At 41.5% G+C, this 15,178-nt stretch overlaps 1 long non-coding RNA gene across 2 annotated transcripts in view; it reads right to left on the bottom strand.

Moving 5' to 3' along the window:
* The window catches only part of LOC308473702, a 50,537-nt gene extending 36,749 nt beyond the window's left edge, over positions 1 to 13,788 (bottom strand). For both annotated transcript variants that reach the window (XR_013984219.1, XR_013984220.1), the window contains exon 1: positions 13,588 to 13,788. This is a non-coding gene — a long non-coding RNA (uncharacterized lncRNA). The remainder of the gene's footprint in view (positions 1 to 13,587) is intronic.
* Between the last annotated feature and the right edge of the window lie 1,390 nt (positions 13,789 to 15,178).

Below are 15,178 nucleotides of genomic sequence, written 5' to 3' on the forward strand. Positions count from 1 at the left end.
GTTGGGTACCAATCAATTGGTGCCACTATTTGAGGATGCTGCGTTAAGGTAAAGGTAAAGGACCCCTGGACAGTTAGGTCCAGTCAAAGGCGACTATGGGTTTGAGTGCTCATCTTTCTTTCAGGCCAAGGGAGCCGGCATTTGTCCACAGACAGTTTTCTGGGTCATGTGGCCAGCAGGACTAAACCGCTTCTGGCGCAACTGAACACTGTGACAGAAACCAGAGCGCATGGAAACACTGTTGACCTTCCTGCCACAGCAGTACCTATTTATCTACTTGCACTGGCATGCTTTTGAACTGCTAGGTTGGCAGGAGCTGGGACAGAGCAACGGAAGCTCACCCCATCACGGGGATTCAAACCACTGACCTTCCGATTAGCAAGCCCAAGAGGCTCAATAGTTTAGACCGCAGCACCACCCGCGTCCCTCTAGCAATATCATATAATATCAACGCTGCTAGAAAATCTGAAAGGCCATTAAAAAAGGTGTCTAGAAACCTTTCCCCAAATCAGTAAGATTGGAGGCTGATTGTGGCTCCAAAGGGAAGGCATTCTGCAATCTGAGAGTAACACCAAAAAAGACCTTGTCATGCATGCCCAATAAGTGGGTCGGCTCCAGATTTATGTCCTTCTTACAGCAGTCCCATTCAGACCAGTGGGACGTGCTGGTTTTTATTAATGCAAGTACAGCTGATTTCAGTGGTTCTACTCTAAGAATGACTAAGTCTGAATTCAACTTCTTCTTCAGATGCATATTAATATATCCTAGCCTGCTGTTTAGGATATATACCTTCCCAAAACAAGTTATAAGATAGGTTGTTACTTGCCTAAGTGCACTTTGTAACTGACAATTTGTCCCCAAGCACAAAATACAGCAATCCCAAGTCTGCCATGATATCCCGCTGTGCAGTGCATTAACTTTGATGTATGTGTACAATGCACCATGTCAGTTATCTTTCCACGTTAAACTACAATAATAAACAGTAGAGGTATAGCTCATCCTGATCTGCTCCAGAAGCAAAATCTCTTCTCAGCAACTCTAAGGGAAGTCTGGCAATGGAATAAGCTGCAAAAGAAGAACTTGGCACCTCTTCTTAGTGAAGTTTCAAGTGTATTCATAGAACAGATTTTTACCACCACCACCCCACCATGTATGAGCCTTAAATGTCACTAGCAGAAAGCGTGTTCTCCTTCATGGAGAGCATGTGTTGCTGTGGGGGCCGCCAGAACACTACAAAGTTGTGGGGTGGGCTAATTGATCGTTGGCCACTGTTGTGATTGGGCTTCCCTTGTTGTTGGGAAGAAGCTAATGCTGCCATTTGTTGATTGACAGCCAGAAATGCTAAAACTCCCTGCACGAAGTGTAGAGCTTCCTCTTTTCGCCCTGTGCATCGGATTGCCTGTCCCCCCTCCCTAGAATTAGGGTTGTTCGCCTTGACCTTGCTATGCCTGTCATGGGGTCGTCTGCTCTTGGGGCAGGGGCCCAGTAGGAATTTTGTCCATCTGGCAGATTGGCTGGGGCCATTTGGTTTTTGCCCACTGCGTAGCAAATCGTCACAACTTGTAAGGTTGCCGTTAGGCACTGGTTTATGGCTTGGTTGGTTGAGGGGCATGGATTGGCTGTGCCTGCCCCTCTAATGCTGCTGCTGCAAGGGATTCTGTTAAAGGAATACAGGGGCTCACTGTTGCTTTTGCCCAACCCTGTCAAGGGGCTAGGGCCACGCAAGAGCCCCTGGTTGCATTTGGGGAGGGCTGAGGGCAGGTTCCCTGCTCCGTCGCTACCCCCAAGTGTATTCCCCTTTTCTGACTTTCGCAGGCATGTGGAATGTCAGTGTGTCCCCCACTGGGGGCAGATAATCGCAACCAATGCCTAAGCAACCACTCACATTTTTGTATTTTAATAAAGTTGTGGCCAAAATTATGCCAAAAACCTTAAACAAAAAATTCTGCGTGATGTGTGAGTTATTGGGGTGGCCCTGGGGACCTTGACATGCAAATGACTACATTTCCCACAGTCCACTAGTGTTCCCTGCCCGCCCGCCACTCAGCTTCCACTTGCCTTCTCTTGCTGCTTTGCGTACATTGCTATTTCCCAAGTATTCCCTCAACTCCTTTATATCGGTAGCTATTTTTACAAGACTTCCATTACTCTTAATCATCTGAGCTTCCCTGCTTCCCTGTTAGAATAGAGATTGGAAATAGTAACAAGTTAAAGAAAGAAAGAGGAGGGGAAACCTGTGAGCCAGGCCCCCAACATACGTACAGTTTGCTATTTATCAATATAATTTCCTACCCACCCTTCACCATTCAATCCCACAGGAGTTACAACAATGTAATTGACACTTATGAAAACAGATCAAACTGTTACAGTGATATAACAAGGAAAACCCATTCGAAATGGAACAGAGCGGTTTCAACTGAATGAAAGTGTTGTGCTTGCGTCCAACACAAGTCATCCCATTTGAGCCAGGCCTTTGGCTCATGCTATGAAACTTCCCCTTTCCTCCTCTCCCTTCATGTGTCCCATATTACACCCTTCAAATGTGCTCTGGAAGGTCGGGGGGATGATGACCCAGAACAGATCTGGGAGGGGTTGTGGGTTGCTTTCACAATCTGTATTTTAATAATTTGTTTTAATTATAGTTTAATTACTTTTTAGCTATTGCCCCTTTAAACTTTTAGCTTTCTGTGTTTAGTCTATGTTGTTCTTGATTTCTGTAAATCACCTTGAGTCCTGTTCTGGGGAAAAGGTGAGATATAAACAGTTTCCCCCCTGGGGGGACACAGGGGTACGCATACCCCTAAACATTTTGTGGCCTCATTGAGGGGCAGTATTTCAATATGTGTAGGAAAATAAGAGTACCCCTGAACATTTTTTAAAGAAAAAAGCACTGCATATAAATAATAATAATAATAATAATCAGATTTGGAAGTCGAATGGACTTCTGGAACGGATTCCATTCGACTTCCAAGCTATGATTGTATTACAGTAAGTGCCACACTTTTAATGGGATGTGTGTGCCTTGAGTACCCCCCCCCCCAAAAAAAAGCACTGATAATAATACAATAAGCCTAAATAAGACAAGGGCACTGAGGCCACAGTCTGGAGCCAAAGTTACATCCCATGTAAGTTCAGCAACAGCAGTGGGATTTTTTCCACCCTTCTGGGAAAGAGAGTGCCTTGCTGTTGCCAAAGGGAAATCTCTGGGATTAAATGCCATCCTAACGGTGGGATGGATATAACTGACTAAGCCGTACAGGCTGGTAGACATAAGTTGTCCTAAAACCACCTGTGGTGTCTAGGAAGTAGACTTCTTAGTCACCTACGCAGTCTGGAAGGCAACCATCTAGTGTGGGCAGGAAGCAGTTTTCTCTTTGAACAACTGCAACTCGTTGCTGATTTCAATGTGAATGGAAAATATTTTTGGAACACAAGTGCACATCCTCACTTAGGGAACCCTGTGATCTTTTATGCAACCATAGCATTGCTTAATTCATGGCCCTTTTCATTTGCTTTCCTGTTGATTTTCCCTCCCTCCCTGTTCAAAAAGCATTTAAATTATACCTACTGTGTGAGTGTACTTAGGTTTTCTTCCAAACTCCTTCATAAACCTCAGGTTAGGAGTCCTTTAGAAGAATTCCAGAGGTACTTTGAGCCCCAAACATTGCTTTCAACAGGAGAGTTAAGCATATGTTTTAATTATTATTATTATTTATTAAATTTATATACCACCCTTTAGCAAAAGATCGCAGGGCAGTGCACAACATTAAAAACACATTACAGAACATCAGTAATCAAAAGCATAATAAAAAACATTGTTGTTGTTAAGTCGTTCAGTCGGGTTCGACTCTTCGTGACCCCATGGACCAGAGCACGCCAGGCACTCCTGTCTTCCACTGCCTCCCACAGTTTGGTCAGACTCATGCTGGTAGCTTCGAGAACACTATCCAACCATCTCGTCCTCTGTCTTCCCCTTCTCCTTGTGCCCTCCGTCTTTCCCAACATTAGGGTCTTTTCCCGGGAGTCTTCTCTTCTCATGAGGTGGCCAAAATATTGGCGTCTCAGCTTCATGATCTGTCCTTCCAGTGAGCACTCAGGGCTGATTTCGTTAAGAAGAAGAGATTGGATTTGATATCCCGCTTTATCACTACCCGAAGGAGTCTCAAAGCGGCTAACATTCTCCTTTCCCTTCCTCCCCCACAACAAACACTCTGTGAGGTGAGTGGGGCTGAGAGACTTCAAAGAAGTGTGACTGGCCCAAGGTCACCCAGCAGCTGCATGTGGAGGAGCGGATACGCGAACCCGGTTCCCCAGATTACGAGACTACCGCTCTTAACCACTATACCACACTGGATAGGTTTTTTTGCAGTCCATGGGACTCTCAGGAGTCTCCTCCAGCACCATAATTCAAAAGCATCAATTCTTCGGCGATCAGCCTTCTTTATGGTCCAGCTCTCACTTCCGTACATCACTTCCATAAAAAACATACAGACAGACAAATAGTTAATAATATTCAATCAGTTATTAGTGATCAGTGGGATGCCAAATTATTTTAACATAGATGACATCCGTTGTAGATCTCAATCGTGGTAGGCAATCTTAAAAGACATAGAGTTTAAGTGAAAAGGCAGTAGAAATCTGGGAATGGCTAGATTTCAGAAATATAATGAGATGGGTTCAAGGTAAATTAGTTGCACTTCGTTTCCACTTAAATCAATGTGAAAGGTTAGCCATAACTAGATGAAGTCCCATTAAACTGGAAGGGAATTAAGTTCAGCTAAGAGGCTGCAATGCCACACACCCATATTGGGAAGGAAGTCCCACTGAGCTCAATGGGGAACACTTACTTCTATATGACTTCGCTATTGGTCTGGATCCAGTCCAGAAGTGCCTAGGGCATTTCTGAGACACTTAAAATTTAGAAGAGGGAATAAAATTGCACTTAATCAAAATACCAGTAGTAGGACTGTCACAAATTAAAGTATGCTTCAGGTGTTCTTTAATCAGTCTGTTAATTGATTAATCAATTAGATTTAAATGCATTTCCATATCACTAAATCCTTAATAGAGAAAATATAACTTACAATTATATCCAATAATCAAAAGTTATGTTAATCATTTTTGAAGAAAAAGGCCACCTTTATGGTTGAGCGTTTCATTTCTTGTACAGTGGTACCTCAGGTTAAGTACTTAATTCATTCCGGAGGTCCGTTCTTAACCTGAAACTGTTCTTAACCTGAAGCACCACTTTAGCTAATGGGGCCTCCTGCTGCTGCTGCGCTGCCGGAGCACGATTTCTGTTCTCACCCTGAAGCAAAGTTCTTAACCCGAGGTACTATTTTTGGGTTAGTGGAGTCTGTAACCTGAAGCGTATGTAACCTGAAGCGTATGTAACCCGAGGTACCACTGTAATACAAACCCACTAGAAAATAAAGAGGGAAAGAAATTGCTGAATTAACTAACTGAATTGGAATACAAAAAAGGGAGGTATGAGGAGGTCAGGGAAACAAGGATATGAATGTAAGGCATGGAAAGATTGATCTATTTTTTTAAAGTGTTTTTTATTCTTTTATTCTGTATTTTGTATTTTTCTTGTATTTTTACTTCTGTCTTTTGTTTTTGCTTTTCTTGTTTTTATGTAATTCTTTTTTCTGAAATTTTAATAAATATCATTTAAAAAAACAACAAACCCACTAGAATCAAATCAGACTAAAAAATAAACACATTTGCCTTTGACTCACAGACCTCCAGAAGTTCTTGGATCCCAACTCCCTTAATTTTTGCCTACTGGTCATGTTGACAGTGGCTGGTGGCTGCATTTATCTTGTTGATGGACCTATCTATACATTGGCAGACCTACCTTCTGGTCATCACTATATTTCCTCCTATTTATACTACGTTAGTTCTTCATTCACTAGCTTTTATAAATGTACCTGGTCTGTGCGCAATGACATGTCACCACCCATTCATAAAATTGTCCATTTCTGCTTCTGGTACTGACCTATTTGAATAGCTTTTCTATCAGTAGGCTACCCCACATCTTCCATGTTTGTTCTGCCTACTTCTTTGAAAGTTACTGGGTCTTTCCATTTTTTGTTCAACGAAAAATATTGCTGCTGCCAGAAAAATATCCACCCTTTCCTACTTTAAGTTGCATATGAATGGAGCTGAGCCAGAGCTTACTGGAGTCAATAGCGAGGTGGTTTTTTTTCTACTGACTTCAATGGACATTGGATTGGGCTCGTAAAAGCTAACCGGCCATAACATTCTGCGGTGATTGCTGCAGATGTTGTTCTTATTCTCTTTTAATCCCCAAATATTCTCATGAGGAGGCTTCTGTTTAACGTTGGAGAAGCCATCGCATAATCCCTCTTCCCACCAGAGGAACATCCCCATTGCCAACATATGGCATGCAGGTGGTACTCAAGGCTTCTCCACGTCTTCCCTCCAACTGCAAAATCCTTTGAAGGCCTGTGCTGGCAAGACCGATTCATCACTGGGCACAACAGAAAATGGAAACTTGAATCAGAATTCTTAACCACCGGCCAGGCATCAAACCACAGTCTTTTTGGCAGAAAGGAACTAAGTGGGTGAACAAAATATTTTCTCTCCACTGAACCATCCCGAATCATCACACTGAGGGACAGAGGCTAAGCCTAGCTTGTTTTATCGACTCACCAGTTTGTGACATAGTTAAATCAGACCATTTGTGATATTTTATTTTTATTTTTTTAAAGCAATTTATTAGGTTTTACAATAAAAATAAACATAATAAGCAATATGACATTGATCTTAACATATTTTCACATTTTCTTTGGACTTCCTCACATCTCCCGCTCCCACTTTCATCGTTGTAACATTTTGTCAGCAATTTATCATCTTATTTAAATTCTTATATCCCTTCTATATTTCATAATCTTATAATTCTCAGAAGGAGCTAAATTTCACAGTCTTACTTATTTTCTTAAAAACTTCTAAATTTAGTGGTGCTCAGTTATTTTGATCTAGCATCTTATTTAGCATTCACTCAAATTACAATACTTTTGTAAATAGTTCTTAAATTTCTTCCAGTCCTCCTCAATCCTCTCTTCTCCCAGGTCACGGATTCTGCCGGTCATTTCAGCCAGTTCCATGTAGTCTATCAGTTGTATCTGCCATTCTTCCAGTGTGGGTAGATCTTGAGTTTTCCAATGTTTTGCGAGAAGTATCCTTGCTGCTGTTGTTGCATACATAAAAAATGTCTGGTCCTTCTTTGCCACCCCTTGGCCGACAATACCCAAAAGGAAAGCCTCTGGTTTCTTAGTGAAGGTATATTTAAATACCTTTTTCAGTTCATTATAAATCATTTCCCAGAACGCCTTCACTTTAGGGCAAGTCCACCAGAGGTGGAAGAACGTTCCCTCACACTCTTTGCATTTCCAACACTTATTATCAGACAGGTGGTAAATTTTGGCAAGTTTGACTGGGGTCATATACCATCTATAAATCATTTTCATTACATTTTCTTTCAGAGCGTTACATGCAGTAAATTTCAATCCATTACTCCACAACCTCTCCCAGTCCTCAAACATGATATTGTGCCCAATGTCCTGTGCCCACCTTATCATAGCCGATTTAACCGTTTCGTCTTGTGTATTCCATTTCAACAGCAAGTTATACATCCTTGAAAGTACCTTAATCTTTGGTTCTAGCAATTCTGTTTCTAATTTCGATTTCTCCACCTGGAACCCTAGTTTCTTATCATTTTTAAAAACTTCTTTAATCTGAGCGTAATGTAACCAATCTCGCACTTTGTCTTTCATTTTCTCCAAACTCTGCAATTTCCAATTGTCTCCATCCTTTTCTAGTATTTCCCAATATTTTGGCCATTTAGCCTCCATATTGGGTCTTTTTCGGGCCTTGGCTTCCAAAGGTGAAAGCCACCTTGGTGTTTTATTTTCCAGCAAGTCTTTATATTTTGTCCAGACATTAAACAATGATTTTCTGACAATATGGTTCTTAAAGGCCTTATTTGCTTTAACCTTGTCATACCATAAATATGCATGCCATCCAAAGGCATTGTTAAACCCTTCCAAATCTAACACATCAGTGTCTTCAAGAAGTAGCCAGTCTTTTAGCCAGCAGAACGCTGCGGCTTCATAATACAACTTTAAGTCTGGCAGGGCAAAGCCCCCTCTTTGTTTTGCATCGGTTAAAATCTTAAACTTAATTCTGGGCTTTTTGCCCTGCCAGACAAACTTAGAAATGTCTCTCTGCCACTTCTGGAAGCACTCCGTTTTGTCCAAAACCTGAAGTGTTTGAAATAAAAACAACATCCTTGGCAATACATTCATCTTGATAGCAGCAATTCGGCCTAACAAAGAAAGTTTCAATTTTGACCAACTATCTAAGTCTCTCTTAATTTCTGTCCAGCATTTTTCATAATTGTCCTTAAATAGACTTAGATTTTTTACTGTTATGTTTACCCCTAGGTATTTTACTTTTTTAACCACATTAAGTTCCGTCTCATTCTGAAACCGTTCTGACTCTGTATCAGTCAAATTTTTCCCCAAAACCTTAGTTTTCTGTTTATTTAGTTTAAATCCAGCCACCCGACCAAAGTCATTAATCAGTTGTAATACTCTTTTCGTACTGGGCTCTGGCTTCTGCAAGGTCAAAACCAGGTCATCTGCGAAAGCTTTTAATTTATATTGTTTCTGACCGACCTGAATTCCTTCCACCAACCGATCCCCTCTAATCATGTTCAATAGCACTTCCAGAACCGAAATGAATAACAAAGGGGAAATAGGGCAACCTTGTTGTGTCCCTTTTTCAATTTTAAACTCTTCTGTAACCACATTATTAACTATCAGTTTAGCTTTCTGTTCTGAATATATCGCCTCAATCCCATTCTCAAAACCCCGTCCCACTCCCATCTCTTTTAAATTTCCCATCATAAATTTCCAGGAGATATTGTCAAAGGCCTTCTCCGCGTCTATAAAAATTAAAACTGCTTTTGTATTTATATCTGTTTGCAAAAGTTCCAAAATGTCAATAATGTTCCTTGTATTAGCAAACAGATGTCTACCTGGGAGAAAGCCGGCCTGGTCCTTATGAATTACTTCATTTAAAACTTTTTTAAATCTATTTGCCAAAATGTCTGCAAATATTTTGTAATCCACATTTAAAAGAGAGATGGGACGGTAGTTCTTAAGTTGTGTCTTTTCAGCTTCCGACTTTGGTATTAATGTGATGAACGCTTCCTTCCAAGACTCCGGTGCCCTCTTCCCCTCCATAATTTCATTGCTGACCTCCATCAAAGGTTATATCAAATAGTCTTTTAATGTCTTATAGTACTTGGAGGTCAGGCCATCTGGTCCTGGAGATTTGCCAAGTTGCATGTTCTGGATGGCTTGTTCGATCTCCTGTCGTGTTATTTTAGAATTCAGGATTGTCCTATTTTCTTGTGACAATTTAGATAGTCCGTTTTTTGCCAAAAATTGTTTAATCTCAACATCGTCTTGCGGCCCTTGGGTGTATAATTTTTTGAAGTATCTCTGGAAGCACTTTCTGATATCCACTGGATTCTGGATGTTTTTTCCATCAACCTCTAAGTTTGTAACAGTATTTAATCTTTGTCTTCTCTTCAACTGCCAAGCTAGCAGTTTTCCACATTTATTCGGCGACTCAAACGTTTTTTGTTTCATTAATTTAACCTTCCATTCAATTTCCTGATTTATCAATTTAGAATATTGTGTTTGATAAAGTTTAATTTCTCTCAGAGTTGGCTGTGACTTCGGATTCACTCTTAATTTCTTCTCTAATTCTTTTATTTTATCCAAGATCTTATCTTTTTTCTCATTTTGTGTTCTTTTCTTTACTGCATTCTGTTGTATCAAGAATCCCCTCATTACAGCTTTGCTTGCATCCCAGATTATTCTTTTTTCCACCATATTATTCATGTTTATCTCAAAATAGTCCTTCAAAACTTTTTGGGCCTTCTTGGTAATTTCCTGATCTCTAAACAAATTGTCATTCATCTTCCATCTAAAGGATCCAGTTGGTAATAGTGTCATATCCATCTTTACTGCATTATGGTCGGAGCAGGTCTTTGGGCAGATTTCCACTTTTCTGACCTTAGGTGCCAGGCCTCTAGAAATCCATATTTGGTCGATTCTTGTCCAGGTCAGTTGGGCTTCAGAAAAGAATGTTCCCTCTCTTCCTAGTGGGTTCTTTGTCCTCCAAATGTCAATCCAATCCATATTGTCAGTCATTTCAAAAAAGGTTTTAGGTAGTCTGCCGTCTTTTGTAACATTTTGACTTTGTGACTTGTCCATGTTAGTTGATACGACCCCATTCATATCTCCCATCATTATGATGTTGTTGTAGTCCAGATAGTCCAGCATTGTCTCCTGCAGCTTCTTGTAAAATTCCGATTTCCCTTCATTAGGTGCATAGATTCCTAATATCAGCAGTTTCTCTCCTTGATATTGTATCTCAATAGCCAAAATTCTTCCATGTTCATCTTTAAATAGGAATTTAGGTGACAGGCTCTCTTTTGCATATATCACCACGCCTCTCTTCTTAACTTTGTCCGACGATACAAATTCCTGGCCCAATCTTTTATTTATTAACACTTTTCTGTGGAGCCTCGTCACATGTGTTTCTTGTAAACAAATAATGTCCAATTGTTCTTTTTTTAATATATGAAATATTTTCTTCCTTTTTTCCGGAATGTTACAACCATTAATATTCCAGCTCAACAGTTGCAGAGACATCCTGAATTATCTGGTTATTTTTCAAGGGGTGGTATCTTGTTCTCAGGATCTTCAGGTTCCACAGGTGCTGGTGTTGGTACTGGCGTTGCCTCAGGCCCAGAAGGTAGTTCAATTCCTTTTTGAAGGTCCTCTCCGTATGTAGACAGGAATTTGTCTCTCTCTTCCAGTGTTCTTACTTTAACCTTTCTCCCTCTAAAGGTAAAAGATATTCCTTGGGGAAATTCCCACCTGAATGGAATTGCGTTGCTCCTTAGTAGTTTAGCAAGTTCAGAATAGGCGGCTCTAAGATCCAACAGTAGTCTTGGGATATCTTTATAGATTTCAATTCTTCTATCCAAAACCTCCAGTGATTTTACGAAATGTAGGCCCAAGATCTTATCCCTTTCCTCCTTTGATCTCAATGTTATCAAACAGTCTCTGGGCCTCTCCTTCTTTATGAATCTTCCAAGTCTGAAAGCTGACACGATTTTAAAGTCCTTTTCTTCCAAATTCCAGAACTTGGAGAATTCTTTGGTCAAAAACTCAGTTAGATGTCCTTCTTCTGCCTCTTGTAATGATCTAATCCTCAAGTTATTCTCACGATTTCGCAGTTCTATCATGGAGAGATAAATCTGATGTTCCCCAACTTGTTTAGTGAGTGGTCTTACCTCTTGCTCTAAATTTTCTAATTTTTGTCTGGTGTCCTCAGCCAATTTCCGATTTTCTGCTGAGGCCTCCGTTAACTGTCCAATTGCTTGTGCATTCTGTACCACTTGTGTAGTTAATTTATTTAGACATTCTGTATTTTTGTCAATCTTTGCTGATTGCGCATCTACTTTCTTGTCCAAAGCTTCCAATTTTTCAAAAATTTTGTCTAGAACAGAAACAGATACTCCTGAGGCCATATCTTCCAATTGTAACTGCTCTGCTTCGCCCTCTCCCTCCACTTCTGAGGGCAAAGTAGGTACAGATGATCTACGTGTCTGCGAGGCTGAGGTTAGAGTTGTTAAAGTTGTTTGTTTAGCTCTCCCTCTTTTTCTTGTGCCACTCATTCCAACGTTATCTGTCAGTCAAGGTCACACTGAGTTATTCCCATGGGAATGGAAAGGTCCAGAGCAAGCAAACAACAAGGGAATCGAAAGTAAAATGTGCATGTAAAGTCACTGTTTTAATCCAATCCTCTAGAGGGAGCTTAAACTGTCTTTCAGAGTCTAATTTAATGTCCAAGAACCTTCAAATCCAAATGTTTAGCAGAGTTTATAAATGGTCACTTTGTTACAGACAGTGCTTATTTATCTCCAAAAAGAGTGTTTCAAATTTAAAAGGTCTCAATACCCTCAGATTGTTTCAAGTTCCAATATACAGTATCCAAATCTGCAGTACTGACAGCTCCCTTAGTGCTCAGGCAGCTCCTGACTCTGGGTTTCACCTTCTAATTTGTAATCCAATAAAAGGAGGAAAGTCAAGTGCAAGTAATAATCCCAAATCTTTAGCTTAAAGTCTTTACTTTAAGATGCAAGTTCAATAGATGCTTAGATCTGTAAAGCTTAGGATCTCTTTCTTTCAGCCTCCACTCCTCCAGCTGATTGCTTTTTTCAAGTTCAATGGCTGCGGAAGACGGACTTCCTGCTTCCACGTCTCTCCGCTTTCAGCCAAGTTCAAGCCAATTTAGATTTTCCCTTTAAAGTCTCTAATTTCAAGTGACTCAGTCTTTTACTCACAAGTTAGTTGCTTTTCGTCCGAATCCGTAATTTAGCAGGAAAAGGGATCAGCGCTCACCGGCAGCAGCAGCGCGGCTTCGCTCCTCAGGCTGTGAAGCAGCTCTCAGCGCCGCAACCCCCCTCCGCGCTCCGGAGCCCCTTACGGGGTTCCTTTTGCACTTGGAGGGTCGCTCAAGGCGCCCACCGAGCCTCAAGACCCCAGGCTCTTGCCGCCTGGGGTTTTCCAGAATGGGTCTCCGCTTCGCCGTAGCGGACGACCCGTTGCCTGCGGAGCCTCCTCTCCCATTCAGAAGAGGACCGCCATTGCCGTTTCTCTTCAGATCGTATAAATCTTTCGCCTTTTACATTTGTGATATTTTAGCCCAGGAGTGGGGAAGCTCAGGCCTGGAGGCCAGGCCTTTCCATCTGGCCTTAGGTCTCTTTATGGACCACCGCCCTCTCCAGTCATACCCTGAGGCCTTTCTTCGTGTGCCTCCTCCACAAGAGGTCCACAGGGTGGCAACATGAGAACGGGCCTTCTCTGCAATGGCTCCCCATCTGTGGGATGCTCTCTCCAGGGAAGTTCGCCTGGCGCCTTCATTACACACATTTAGGCGCCAAGCAAAAACGTTCCCTTTTAACCAGGCCTTTGATCGATCTGATTGACATCCTATGCCCTTTTAAAATGTGTTTTTTGGGGGAGAGGGCTATTGGGTTGTTGTTTTTATTTTTATTACGTATTTTGTATTATTATATTGTGATCTTATCCTGTGAACTGCCCTGGAATCTGTGGGTATAGGGAGGTATACAAATTTAATTAATAACAACAACAATAATAATTCTAGATAGTTGTAACTTGCCCTGGGACCTGCTAGTGAAGGAGGGTAATAAAATGAATAAACACACAAGGGGTGATTTCTGGTTTTCCACTGTCCAGCAATATAGGATGACACTGAAAAGAAGGAGTGGGCTGCTGTGGAGCTGCAATGAATCACTTTGTGAATTGTCAAAGACACAGGGCCCTTTCCATAGCCTTTTGGTGTGTGGCAGTTGCACCAGAAAGGCAGAGAGGTAGATTAGATAGCTAATGCTCAGTAGGTGCAGGAACAACAGAAGCTTGAATATAAAGGGATAAATTTCATTTTACATACTTGTAAAAAGCTGAACGTGGATTAAAAGCCATATAAGCAAACTTAGTAGTGTCAGTTGAGAGTAGTGTCAGTTGAGTGCTGGTGGTTGCTAGGTTGCGGAAGTCCTTGTGACACGCCCTTCATTGTGACACCTCCCTCTGCTGGCTCCTTGGTCACAGGGGCTCTAGAGGCATAGCCATCTCCTTTGGTTTGATCAGTCAGAGAGTGAGAGAGAAAGTGGATGGAGATGTAAGTAGAATTTCTCATCAGCGACTGCATTCTGTGCTGATAATGCTCCATGGCAGTCTTAGGGAACATTTAAAAGATTAAGATCAGGAGTAATTTAAATGCTTCAGCCAGCTCTTCTAGGCATCTTTATGACTCCACCCACTGTTTTGTATCAGGGAAGGGAAGTGACTGTGGATTCCGCTTACACTTTACAAAAAGGAAAACTAATAATTTGTCACGCCTTGGAAAAGGGCGTTCTTTTTAGTCTAGTGACACAAGAGTCACTTGCTAACTCGCCATGGGAGCATTAAGCATGCCCTCTGGAGAGGGTAATATATCTTCCTCCCCTTCTTGCCTCCCAGGGCCCATCTTTCAAAGAACAGCCAAGATACAAAACCCTTCAGCATGCTGATGTTTCTTCTGTAGTATTATTAGTATGTGGTATTTTATGTTTCCCTTTTAAACATCCCTTCTCCACATTAAGCAAACCCACCTCTTTCAATGAGATGATGAGAATTGTCTTACAATATCCAGAGGGTGCTATTCTGGCTACAGTATTCAAGCACGCTCCTCACATGATACCAATAATGATATGCCTAGAAAAGTTAATTTATCTTGAGCTTTGAGTCGTGAATGCCCAAACCAGTTTAGGGATGTAGATCAGGAGAGTGCTGTGAGTCCCATTTCTCACATTTTAACAGGCCTTCTCTGCAGTGGCTCCCCATCTGTGGGATGCCCTCCCCAGGGAAGTTCACTTGACACCTTCATTATACAGCTTTAGGTGCCAGGCAAAAACATTCCTTTTTAACCAGGCCTTTGGTTGATTAGATTGACATCTTATGCCCTTTTAAATGTGGTTCTTTTTGGTCTGTGTGTGTGGGGGGGGGTGTTATTGGGTTGTTCTTTTTATTTTGATTATATATCTTGTGGTTTTATATTACGATTTTGTTCTGTGAACGTCCCTGAGACCTCCAGGTATAGGGTGGTATATAAATTTAATAATAATAATAATAATAATAATAATAATAATAATGCCCTCTGTCCACAAACCACATCCTTACCCTGCAGTCTCATCTAGTCAACAGGTAAGGCAGGTTTCTGAAGCAGCTCAAAACACTTTCAAAAACTTCACCAGAGGCCAAACTGAAACGATCAGCAATTCCCCCATCAAGCATTACCCAGTCTATATGACCACCACCCCATGTACACACTCGAGCATCTGTCTCCAGCCTAAACTGAAGTCAAGGCTACTGATGTGCATCATCTCATTGCTTTTGTTGCCTGACCTGAACACACACGCAGCCAGACCCAGGGCCGGCCCGCATATGAGGCAAGGTGAGACAACTGCCTTGTGTGGCAGGATCCATGGGTGCAGCAGAGCCTG

Source organism: Podarcis pityusensis (genome assembly GCF_964106645.2).
Source record: "Podarcis pityusensis genome assembly, chromosome: 3".
NCBI classification, from domain to species: Eukaryota; Metazoa; Chordata; class Lepidosauria; order Squamata; family Lacertidae; genus Podarcis; species Podarcis pityusensis.